Here is a 13,120-nt window from a genome sequence, read left to right as displayed (position 1 = left end):
ACCCCAGTGAGAATCAGTGTGTGTGGGACCCGTACCCCAGTGAGAGTCAGTGTGTGTGGGACCCATACCCCAGTGAGAGTCAGTGTGTGTGGGACCTGTACCCCAGTGAGAGTCAGTGTGTGTGGAACCCGTACCCCAGTGAGAGTCAGTGTGTGTGGGACCCGTACCCCAGTGAGAGTCAGTGTGTGGGACCCGTACCCCAGTGAGAGTCAGTGTGTGTGGAACCCGTACCCCAGTGAGAGTCAGTGTGTGTGGGACCCGTACCCCAGTGAGAGTCAGTGTGTGTGGAACCCGTACCCCAGTGAGAGTCAGTGTGTGTGGAACCCGTACCCCAGTGAGAGTCAGTGTGTGTGGAACCCGTACCCCAGTGAGAGTCAGTGTGTGTGGGACCCGTACCCCAGTGAGAGTCAGTGTGTGTGGAACCCGTACCCCAGTGAGAGTCAGTGTGTGTGGGACCCGTACCCCAGTGAGAGTCAGTGTGTGTTGGACCCGTACCCCAGTGAGAGTCAGTGTGTGTGGGACCCGTACCCCAGTGAGAGTCAGTGTGTGTGGGACCCATACCCCAGTGAGAGTCAGTGTGTGTGGGACCTGTACCCCAGTGAGAGTCAGTGTGTGTGGAACCCGTACCCCAGTGAGAGTCAGTGTGTGTGGGACCCGTACCCCAGTGAGAGTCAGTGTGTGGGACCCGTACCCCAGTGAGAGTCAGTGTGTGTGGGACCCGTACCCCAGTGAGAGTCAGTGTGTGGAACCCGTACCCCAGTGAGAGTCAGTGTGTGTGGGACCCGTACCCCAGTGAGAGTCAGTGTGTGTGGAACCCGTACCCCAGTGAGAGTCAGTGTGTGTGGAACCCGTACCCCAGTGAGAGTCAGTGTGTGTGGAACCCGTACCCCAGTGAGAGTCAGTGTGTGTGGAACCCGTACCCCAGTGAGAGTCCGTGTGTGTGGAACCCGTACCCCAGTGAGAGTCAGTGTGTGTGGAACCCGTACCCCAGTGAGAGTCAGTGTGTGTGGAACCCGTACCCCAGTGAGAGTCAGTGTGTGTGGAACCCGTACCCCAGTGAGAGTCAGTGTGTGTGGAACCCGTACCCCAGTGAGAGTCAGTGTGTGTGGAACCCGTACCCCAGTGAGAGTCAGTGTGTGTGGAACCCGTACCCCAGTGAGAGTCAGTGTGTGTGGAACCCGTACCCCAGTGAGAGTCAGTGTGTGTGGAACCTGTGTCCCAGTGAGAGTCAGTGTGTGTGGAACCCGTACCCCAGTGAGAGTCAGTGTGTGTGGATTTGGAGTCAGTGTTCTGTGTGTTTAAATGTTGGTGTGTGGTGAGGAGGGGGGAGGGGTGTTGGGATGTGATCACTGATTGTGAAACACACCTTGAGCAGGAAGTTGAAGGAGAGTTTGGATTGTGCTGAGATTGAAAGCCCCGCCTGGGCAGGTAGTCTCGGTGTTTCTCTGTGTTGGTGTTCCTGACTGATTGGGTCCGGGAGAGCTGTGTGTGGAGACTGAGCTGGAATCTCAGTGCGGGGGTCAGTTTAATCCAGGTCTCCGGCTTGTGGTGACAGAGTGTGAGGTGAGTCGCTTCATTTGCCAGTTTTACAACCGGGCTGATTCCACTGTGAACTCCCTGACTGCCCTGAGGCTGCAGCTCACCCTGTACACACACCAACCAAATGGGGACTCGGACTTTCCCAACCTATTCCTCCTTACCCCGAGTCAGGCTGGCTGGAAAGGGCTCTGTCCCTGGGTGGATGAGGCTAACTCACAGCAACAGTGCCCAGACTGGGGTCAGTCTCCCCAGGAGGGCACAGTCAGACTGGACACTCTCTCTGTCTCCCTCTCCAGCTCCAGAACCGACATCTCCCTCACCCAGAGTACACTCAGAGGGTCAGTGCTGAGGGAGTGCCGCACTGTCAGAGGGTCAGTGCTGAGGGAGTGCCGCACTGTCAGAGGGTCAGTGCTGAGTGAGTGCCGCACTGTCAGAGGGTCAGTGCTGAGGGAGTGCCGCACTGTCAGAGGGTCAGTGCTGAGGGAGTGCCGCACTGTCAGAGGGTCAGTGCTGAGGGAGTGCCGCACTGTCAGAGGGTCAGTGCTGAGGGAGTGCCGCACTGTCAGAGGGTCAGTACTGAGGGAGTGCAGCACTGTCAGAGGGTCAGTACTGAGGGAGTGCCGCACTGTCAGAGGGTCAGTGCTGAGGGAGTGCCACACTGTCAGAGGGTCAGTGCTGAGGGAGTGCCACACTGTCAGAGGGTCAGTGCTGAGGGAGTGCCGCACTGTCAGAGGGTCAGTGCTGAGGGAGTGCCGCACTGTCAGAGGGTCAGTGCTGAGAGAGTGCTGCACTGTCAGAGGGTCAGTGCTGAGGGAGTGCCGCACTGTCAGAGGGTCAGTACTGAGGGAGTGCCGCACTGTCAGAGGGTCAGTGCTGAGAGAGTGCCGCACTGTCAGAGGGTCAGTACTGAGGGAGTGCCGCACTGTCAGAGGGTCAGTACTGAGGGAGTGCTGCACTGTCAGAGGGTCAGTGCTGAGGGAGTGCCGCACTGTCAGAGGGTCAGTGCTGAGGGAGTGCCGCACTGTCAGAGGGTCAGTACTGAGGGAGTGCCGCACTGTCAGAGGGTCAGTACTGAGGGAGTGCCGCACTGTCAGAGGGTCAGTACTGAGGGAACGCTGCACTGTCAGAGGGTCAGTACGCAGGGCGTGTTCTTGGGGTGGGTGTAAATGATCCCATGGCGTCTATTTTGAGAGCAGGAGGGGGGTTTTGGTGGGCCAGCTGGGCACCGGGAGGGAGCTGGTGACTGTAGTCCGCAGTGTGCCTTGGTGCCATTATTGTTCCCTCAAACTTCACGGATCATTGTCACATTGCTGCTTGTTGGATCTTGCTCTGCCTGAGTGAATTCCCTACAAACTGAGCCCACCATGGGGTGTGAATGGAATCAGAGATATCCTGTGAGGGTGATCCAGCCTGGGCCTGGTGTATGGATCCAGCTTGGGACAAGGCCTCTGAGCCTGGGCTGTGAATCCAGCCTGGGCCTGGTGTATGGATCCAGCCTGGGACAAGGCCTCTGAGCCTGGGCTATGAATCCAGCCTGGGCCTGGTGCGTGGATCCAGCCTGGGACAAGGCACCTGGGCCTGGACTGTGGATCCAGCCTGGGCCTGGTGTGTGGATCCAGCCTGGGACAAGGCACCTGGGCCTGGGCTGTGGATCCAGCCAGGGACACGGCCTCTGGGCCTGTGCTCTGGATCCAGCCTGGGACAAGGCCCCTGGGCCTGGGCTGTGGATCCAGCCTGGGACACGGCCCCTGGGCCTGGGCTGTGGATCCAGCCTGGGCCTGGGCTGTGGATCCAGCCTGGGACAAGGCCCCCGGGCCTGGGCTGTGGATCCAGTCTGGGACAAGGCCCCCGGGCCTAGTCATAGAGTCACAGAGGTTTACAGCATGGAAACAGGCCCTTCGGCCCAACTTGTCCATGCCACCCCTATTTTTTTAACCACTCAGCTAGTCCCAATTGCCTGCATTTGGCCCATATCCCTCTATACCCATCTTACCCATGTAACTATCTAAATGCTTTTTAAAAGACAAAATTGTACCCGCCTCTACTACTGCCTCTGGCAGCTTGTTCCAGACACTCACCACCCTCTGTGTGAAAAAATTGCCCCCTGGACACTTTTGTATCTCTCACCTCTCACCTTAAACTTGTGCCCTATAGTTTTAGACTCCCCTTCCTTTGGGGAAAGATATTTACTATCTCGCTGATCTGTGCCCCTCATTATTTTATAGACCTCTATAAGATCACCCCTCAGCCTCCTACACTACAGAGAAAAAGTCCCAGTCGATCCAGCCCCTCCTTATAACTCAATCCATCAAGTCCCGGTAGCATCCCAGTAAATCTTTTCTGCGCTCTTTCTAGTTTAATAATATCCTTTCTATAATAGGGTGACCAGAAATGTACACAGTATTCCATGTGTGGCCTTACCAATGTCTTGTACAACTTCAACAAGATGTTCCAACTCCTGTATTCAATGTTCTGACCGATGAAACCAAGCATGCTGAATGTCTTCTTCACCACTCTGTCCACCTGTGACTCCACTTTCAAGGCGCTATGAACATGTACCCCAAGCTCTCTTTGTTCTGTAACTCTCCCCAACGCCCTATCATTAACTGAGTAAGTCCTGCCCTGGTTCAATCTACCAAAATGCATCACCTCGCATTTAGAAACATAGAAAAACTACAGCACAAAACAGGCCCTTTGGCCCCATAAGTTGTGCCGAACACATCCCTACCTTTTAGGCCTACCTATAACCCTCCATCCTATTAAGTCCCATGTACTCATCCAGGAGTCTCTTAAAAGTCCCTATTGAGTTTGCCTCCACCACCACTGACGGCAGCCGATTCCACTCGCCCACCACCGTCTGTGTGAAAAACTTCCCCCTAACATTTCCCCTGTACCTACCCCCCAGCACCTTAAACCTGTGTCCTCTCGTAGCAGACATTTCCACCCTGGGAAAAAGCCTCTGAGAGTCCACCCGATCTATGCCTCTCAACATCTTATATACCTCTATTAGGTCTCCTCTCATCCTACGTCTCTCCAAGGAGAAAAGACCGAGCTCCCTCAGCCTATCCTCATAAGGCATGCCACTCAATCCAGGCAACATCCTTGTAAATCGCCTCTGCACCCTTTCAATCTTTTCCACATCCTTCCTGTAATGAGGCGACCAGAACTGAGCACAGTACTCCAAGTGGGGCCTGACGAGGGTCTTATATAGCTGCATCATTATCCCCGGACTCCTAAACTCAATCCCTCGATTGATAAAGGCCTTCTTAACCACCTCCTCCACCTGCGGGGCCGATTTTAGAGTCCTATGGACCCGGACCCCAAGGTCCTTCTGATCCTCTACAGTACTAAGAGTCTTTCCCTTTATATTAGATCATAGAATCATAGAACTTATCATAGAATTTATATTGTACTCCTTCATCCCATTTGACCTGCCAAAATGGACCACGACACATTTATCTGGGTTGAAGTCCATCTGCCACTTCTCCGCCCAGTCTTGCATCCTATCTATGTCCCTCTGTAACTTCTGACATCCCTCCAGACTATCCACAACCCCACCAACCTTCGTGTCGTCGGCAAACTTACCAACCCATCCCTCCACTTCCTCATCCAGGTCATTTATGAAAATGACAAACAGCAAGGGTCCCAGAACAGATCCCTGGGGCACTCCACTGGTGACCGACCTCCATTTAGAAAAAGACCCATCCATACTCACTCTCTGCCTCCTTTGGACAGATATCCACTCCATCTGACGAAGGAGCTGTGCTCCGAAAGCTTATGGTATTTGCTACCAAATAAACCTGGTGGACTTTAACCTGGTGTTGTGAGACTTCTTACTGTGTTTACCCCAGTCCAACGCCGGCATCTCCACATCCTTTGGGCAAGCCAGTTCTGGATCCACAGGGCAGCAGCCCCTTGGATCCCATGCCCTCTCACTTTTTCGAGAAGCCTTGCATGGGGGACCTTATCGAACGCCTTGCTAAAATCCATATAAACCACATCTACCGCTTTCCCTTCGTCAATGTGTTTAGTCACATTTTCGAAGAACTCCACCAGGCTCGTAAGGCACGATCTGCCTTTGACAAAGCCATGCTGAGTATTCTTGAGCATACTAAACCTCTCTAAATGCTCATAAATCTTGTCCCTCAGGATCTTCTCCATCAGCTTACCAACCACTGAGGTTAGACTCACCGGTCGGTAATTTCCTGGGCTATCCCTATTCCCCTTCTTGAAAATAGGAACCACATCCGCAATCCTCCAATCCTCCGGCACCTCTCCCGTCTCCATCGACGACGCAAAGATCATCGCCAGAGGCTCTGCAATCTCTTCCCTCGCCTCCCACAGTAACCTGGGGTACATCCTTGAGCGGCACGGTAGCGCAGTGGTTAGCACTGCTGCTTCACAGCTCCAGGGACCTGGGTTCAATTCCCGGCTTGGGTCACTGTCTGTGTGGAGTTTGCACATTCTCCTCGTGTCTGCGTGGGTTTCCTCCGGGTGCTCCGGTTTCCTCCCACAGTCCAAAGATGTGCGGGTTAGGTTGATTGGTCATGCTAAAATTGCCCCTTAGTGTCCTGGGATGCGTAGGTTAGAGGGATTAGTGGGTAAAATATGTAGGGATATGGGGGTAGGGCCTGGGTGGGATTGTGGTCGGTGCAGACTCGATGGGCCAAATGGCCTCTTTCTGTGCTGCAGGGTCTCTATGATTTCTATGATCCCATCCGGACCCGGTGACTTATCTATCTTGATGCCATTCAAAGATTCCAGCACAACCTCTTTCTTAAAGTCCACATACTCAATCTTTTCAGTCCACCGCAAGCCCACAGTACATCCACTCAGGTCCTTCTCCTCTGTGAAAACCGAGGCAAAATACTCATTCAGCACCTCTGCCATTTCTACTGGTTCTGGTTAATTGTCTAAATTAAACTCCATCTGCCATTCGTCAGCCCACTGGCCCAATTGATCAAGATCCCGTTGCAATTGGAGATAACTTTCTTCACTGTCCAACATGCCACCAATCTTGGTGTCATCTGCAAACTTACTAACCATGCCCCCTATATTCTCATCCAAATCATTAATATAAATGACAAATAACAGTGGACCCAGCACTGATCCCTGAGGCACACCGCTGGTCACAGGCCTCCAGTTTGAAAAACAACCCTCTACAACCACCCTCTGGCTTCTGTCAAGAAGCCAATTTTGTATCCATTTAGATACCTCACCCTGGATCCCGTGAGATTTAACCTTATGCAACAACCTACCATGCGGTACCTTGTCAAAGGCCTTGCTAAAGTCCATGTAGACAACATCAACTGCACTGCCCTCATCTACCTTCTTGGTTACCCCTTCAAAAAACTCAATCAAATTTGTGAGACATGATTTTCCACTCACAAAGCCATGCTGACTGTCCCTAATCAGTCCTTGTCTCTCTAAATGCCTGTAGATCCTGTCTCTCAAAATACCTTCCAACAATTTATCCACCACAGATGTGAGGCTCACCGGCCTGTAGTTCCCAGGCTTTTTCCTGCAGCCCTTTTTAAACAAAGGCACAATATTTGCCACTCTCCAATCTTCAGGCACCTCACCCGTGACTATCGATGATTCAAATATCTCGGCTAGGGGACCCGCAATTTCCTCCCTCGCCTCCCACAACGTCCTGGGATCCACTTCATCAGGTCCCGGGGATTTATCTACCTTGATGCGCTTTAAGACTTCCAGCACCTCCTTCTCTGTAATATGTACACTCCTCAAGACATCACTATTTATTTCCCCAAGTTCCCTAACGTCCATGCTCTTCTCAACAGTAAATACTGATGAGAAATATTCATTTAGGATCTCACCCATCTCTTGTGGATCCGCACATGGATGACCTTGTTGATCCTTAAGAGGTCCTACTCTCTCCCTTGTTACTCTTTTGTCCTTTATGCATTTGTGGAAGCTCTTTGGATCCAGCCTGGGGCAAGGCCCCTGGTCCTGGGCTGTGGATCCAGCCTGGGACAAGGCCCCAGGGCCTGGGCTGTGGATCCAGCCTGGGACAAGGCCCCTGGGCCTGGGCTGTGGATCCAGCCTGGGGCAAGGCCCCTGGTCCTGGGCTGTGGATCCAGCCTGGGACAAGGCCCCTGGGCCTGGGCTGTGGATCCAGCCTGGGACAAGGCCTCTGGGCCTGGGCTGTGAATCCAGTCTGGGACAAGGCCCCTGGGCCTGGGCTGTGGATCCAGCCTGGGACAAGGCCCCTGGGCCTGGGCTGTGGATCCAGTCTGGGACAAGGCCCCTGGGCCTGGGCTGTGGATCCAGCCTGGGGCAAGGCCCCTGGGCCTGGGCTGTGGATCCAGCCTGGGGCAAGGCCCCTGGGGCTGGGCTGTGGATCCAGCCTGGGACAAGGCCCCTGGGCCTGGGCTGTGGATCCAGTCTGGGACAAGGCCTCTGGGCCTGGGCTGTGGATCCAGTCTGGGACAAGGCCTCTGGGCCTGGGCTGTGAATCCAGTCTGGGACAAGGCTCCTGGGCCTGGGCTGTGGATCCAGTCTGGGACAAGGCCCCTGGGCCTGGGCTGTGGATCCAGCCTGGGACAAGGCCTCTGGGCCTGGGCTATGGATCCAGCCTGGGACAAGGCCTCTGGGCCTGGGTGGTGGATCCAGCCTGGGACAAGGCCCCTGGGCCTGGGCTGTGGATCCAGCCTGGGACAAGGCCCCTGGGCCTGGGCTGTGGATCCAGCCTGGGACAAGGCCCCTGGGCCTGGGCTGTGGATCCAGCCTGGTTCAAGGCCTCTGGGCCTGGGCTGTGGATCCAGCCTGGGACAAGGCCCCAGGGCCTGGGCTGTGGATCCAGCCTGGGACAAGGCCTCTGGGCCTGGGCTGTGGATCCAGCCTGGGACAAGGCCCCTGGGCCTGGGCGGTGGATCCAGCCTGGGACAAGGCCTCTGGGCCTGGGCTGTGGATCCAGCCTGGGACAAGGCCCCTGGGCCTGGGCTGTGGATCCAGCCTGGGACAAGGCCTCTGGGCCTGGGCTGTGGATCCAGCCTGGGACAAGGCCCCTGGGCCTGGGCTGTGGATCCAGCCTGGGACAAGGCCTCTGGGCCTGGGCTATGGATCCAGCCTGGGACAAGGCCTCTGGGCCTGGGCGGTGGATCCAGCCTGGGACAAGGCCCCTGGGCCTGGGCTGTGGATCCAGCCTGGGACAAGGCCCCTGGGCCTGGGCTGTGGATCCAGCCTGGGACAAGGCCCCTGGGCCTGGGCGGTGGATCCAGCCTGGGACAAGGCCTCTGGGCCTGGGCTGTGGATCCAGCCTGGGACAAGGCCCCTGGGCCTGGGCTGTGGATCCAGCCTGGGACAAGGCCCCTGGGCCTGGGCTGTGGATCCAGCCTGGGACAAGGCCCCTGGGCCTGGGCTGTGGATCCAGCCTCACACCAGTTGTGTTGTGCCTTAGGTGTGTAAAATAGAACGGCAACTTACTATCTAAATGGAGAGGGACTCCGGGCTGTTTCAGTGCAGAGGGATCTGGGTGTCCTTGTGCATGAACCACAGAACGTTAGTGTGCAGGTACAGCAGGTTATAAGGAAGGCAAATGGGATCTGGGCATTTATCGGTGAAGGAATAGATTATAAAATTAGTGAAGTGTTGCTGCGATTGTCTCAAGCATCAGTGAGACCACACCCGGAGTCTGGTGCACAGTTCTAGTCCCCTCACTGAGGCGGGATGTAGTCGCATTGGAGGCACTTCAGAGGAGCATCACCAGGTTGATTCCAGAGTGAGGGGTTTGATGTTTGATTTGATTTATTATTGTCACATGTATTGGGATACAGTGAAAAGTATTGTTTCTTGCACGCTATACAGACAAAGCATACCGTTCATGGTCGGAGGTCGGAGGTGACGATCACGAGGGGTCACGGGCTCAAGCTGAGAGGGGCGAAGTATAACTCAGATATCAGAGGGACGTTTTTTACACAGAGGGAGGTGGGGGCCTGGAATGCGCTGCCAAGTAGGGTGGTGGAGGCGGGCACGCTAACATCGTTTAAGACTTACCTGGATAGTCACATGAGCAGCCTGGGAATGGAGGGATACAAACGATTGGTCTAGTTGGACCAAGGAGCGGCACAGGCTTGGAGGGCCGAAGGGCCTGTTTCCTGTGCTGTACTGTTCTTTGTTCTCTTTGTTCTTTGTTCATAGAGAAGGAAAGGAGAGGGTGCAGAATGTAGTGTTACAGTTATAGCTAGGGTGTAGAGGAAGATCAACTCAATGTGAGGTAGGTCCATCCAAAAGTCTGACAGCAGCAGGGAAGAAGCTGTTCTTGAGTCGGTTGGTACGTGACTTCAGACTTTTGTATCTTTTTCCTGACGGAAGAAGGTGGAAGAGAGAATGTCCGGGGTGCGTGGGGTCCTTAATTATGCTGGCTGCTTTTCCGAGGTAGCGGGAAGTGTAGACAGAGTCAATGGATGGGAGGCTGGTTTGTGTGATGGATTGGGCTACATTCATGACCTTTTGTAGTTCCTTGCGGTCTTGGGCAGAGCAGGAGCCCAGACCAAGCTGTGATACACCCAGAAAGAATACTTTCTATGGAGCATCTGTAAAAGTTGGTGAGAGTCGTAGCTGACATGACAAATTTCCTTCGTCTTCTGAGAAAGTAGAGGCATTGGTGGGGCTTTCTTAACTATAGTGTCGGCGTGGGGGGGACCAGGACAGGTTGTTGGTGATCTGGACACCTAAAAACCTGAAACTCTCGACCCTTTCTACTTCATCCCCGTTGATGTAGACAGGAGCATGTTCTCCTTTACACTTCCTGAAGTCGATGACAAGCTCCTTCATTTTGTTAACATTGAGGGAGAGATTATTGTTGTGGCACCAGATTCTCTATCTCATTCCTGTACTCTGTCTCGTCATTGTGAGATCCGACCCACTACGGTGGTGTCGTCAGCAAACTTGAAAATCGAGTTGGAGGGAATTTAGCCACACAGTCAGAGGTGTACAAGGAGTATAGTAGGGGGCTGAGAACACGGCCTTGTGGGGCACCGGGGTGGAGGATTCCAGAAATGAAGGGTTGTCGTATGATGAGAGATTGAGCAGGTTAGGCCGATACTCGCTGGAGTTTAGAAGGATGAGGGGAGATGGAATTGGGGTGTACGGGATGATAAGGGGGATTGACAATGTAGGTGTGGGGAGGATGTTTCCTCTTGTGGAACAATCTAGAACACGAGGTCAGAGTTTTAGGATAAGGGGGAGGGGCAGATTTAACACAGAGGTGAGGAGAAGCTCCTTCTCTCAAAGGGTGGTGAATGTGTGGAATTCACTGTCCTGAGTGCGGGGGAAGCCGGGACATTGAGTCAATTTAAGGAGGAGACGGACAGATTGTTAATCAGTCACGGGGGGGTGAAGGGTTACGGGGAACGGGCAGGAAAGTGGAATTGAGGTAGAGATGAGATCAGCCACGATCGTATTGAATGGGGCAGCAGGCCCGAGGGGCTGAATGGCCTCCTGATCCGAGCTCTTCTGATTGTTATGAGGCCCCTGGGCCTGGGCTGTGGATCCAGCTTACTGTGGAGATGCCGGCGTTGGACTGGGGTAAACACAGTAAGAAGTTTAACAACACCAGGTTAAAGTCCAACAGGTTTATTTGGTAGCAAAAGCCACACAAGCTTTCGAGGCTCTAAGCCCCTTCTTCAGGTGAGTGGGAATTCTGTTCACAAACAGAGCTTATAAAGACACAAACTCAATTTACATGAATAATGGTTGGAATGCGAATACTTACAACGAATCAAGTCTTTAAGAAACAAAACAATGTGAGTGGAGAGAGCATCAAGACAGGCTAAAAAGATGTGTATTGTCTCCAGACAAGACAGCCAGTGAAACTCTGCAGGTCTAGGCAACTGTGGGAGTTACAAATAGTGTGACATGAACCCAATATCCCGGTTGAGGCCGTCCTCGTGTGTGCGGAACTTGGCTATCAGTTTCTGCTCAGCGACTCTGCGCTGTCGTGTGTCGCGAAGGCCGCCTTGGAGAACGCTTACCTGAATATCAGAGGCCGAATGCCCGTGACCGCTGAAGTGCTCCCCAACAGGAAGAGAACAGTCTTGCCTGGTGATTGTCGAGCGGTGTTCATTCATCCGTTGTCGCAGCGTCTGCATGGTTTCCCCAATGTACCATGCCTCGGGACATCCTTTCCTGCAGCGTATCAGGTAGACAACGTTGGCCGAATTGCAAGAGTAGGTACCGTGTACCTGGTGGATGGTGTTCTCACGTGAGATGATGGCATCCGTGTCGATGATCCGGCACGTCTTGCAGAGGTTGCTGTGGCAGGGTTGTGTGGTGTCGTGGTCACTGTTCTCCTGAAGGCTGGGTAGTTTGCTGCGGACAATGGTCTGTTTGAGGTTGTGCGGTTGTTTGAAGGCAAGAAGTGGGGGTGTGGGGATGGCCTTGGCGAGATGTTCGTCTTCATCAATGACATGTTGAAGGCTCCGGAGGAGATGCCGTAGCTTCTCCGCTCCGGGGAAGTACTGGACGACGAAGGGTACTCTGTCCACTGTGTCCCGTGTTTGTCTTCTGAGGAGGTCGGTGCGGTTTTTCGCTGTGGCGCGTCGGAACTGTCGATCGATGAGTCGAGCGCCATATCCTGTTCTTATGAGGGAATCTTTCAGCGTCTGGAGGTGTCTGTTGCGATCCTCCTCATCCGAGCAGATCCTGTGTATTCGGAGGGCTTGTCCGTAGGGGATGGCTTCTTTTACGTGTTTAGGGTGGAAGCTGGAGAAGTGGAGCATCGTGAGGTTCTCCGTGGGCTTGCGGTACAGTGAGGTGCTGAGGTGACCGTCCTTAATGGAGATGCGCGTGTCCAAGAATGCAACCAATTCCGGAGAGTAGTTCATGGTGAGTCTGATGGTGGGATGGAACTTGTTGATGTCATCATAGAGTTGTTTCAGTGATTGTTCACCATGAGTCCAAAGGAAGAAAATGTCATCGATGTATCTAGTGTATAGCATCGGTTGAAGGTCCCGTGCGGTGAAGAAGTCTTCTTCTAACCTGTGCATGAAGATGTTGGCATATTGAGGTGCGAATTTTGTCCCCATGGCTGTTCCGTGTGTCTGGATGAAGAACTGCTTGTTGAAGGTGAAGACGTTGTGGTCCAGGATGAAGCGGATGAGTTGTAAAATTGCATCTGAAAACTGGCAGTTGTCGGCATTGAGTACTGAGGCAGTTGCAGCAATGCCATCATCGTGGGGGATGTTGGTGTAGAGTGCCGAGACATCCATTGTGACGAGGAGTGCTCCTGGTTCAACTGCTCCATGTGTGCTGAGTTTCTGTAGGAAGTTATTAGTGTCACGACAGAAGCTCGGGGTTCTTTGTACAATGGGTTTCAGGATGCCCTCGACATAGCCGGAGAGATTCTCGCACAGGGTCCCATTGCCCGATACGATGGGACGGCCGGGTGTGTTTGCCTTGTGTATCTTCGGGAGGCAGTAGAGATCTCCAACGCGGGGAGTGCGTGGGATGCCCACACGTGCGTGGGACTACCCAGCCTTCAGGAGAACAGTGACCACGACACCACACAACCCTGCCACAGCAACCTCTGCAAGACGTGCCGGATCATCGACATGGATGC

General features: G+C 53.9%; 1 protein-coding gene across 1 annotated transcript in view; it reads left to right on the top strand.

Annotated features, from left to right (window-relative positions):
- Positions 1-1,490: 1,490 nt before the first annotated feature.
- The window catches only part of LOC144489037 (suppressor of tumorigenicity 14 protein homolog), a gene marked incomplete at its 3' end in the record, with an annotated part of 33,288 nt that continues 21,658 nt past the window's right edge, over positions 1,491-13,120 (top strand). Inside the window, exon 1 of the mRNA XM_078206991.1 lies at positions 1,491-1,563. The remainder of the gene's footprint in view (positions 1,564-13,120) is intronic.

This window comes from Mustelus asterias, unplaced genomic scaffold (genome assembly GCF_964213995.1).
Source record: "Mustelus asterias unplaced genomic scaffold, sMusAst1.hap1.1 HAP1_SCAFFOLD_1951, whole genome shotgun sequence".
NCBI lineage: Eukaryota > Metazoa > Chordata > Chondrichthyes > Carcharhiniformes > Triakidae > Mustelus > Mustelus asterias.
This window is presented reverse-complemented; position numbering and strand designations above follow the sequence as displayed.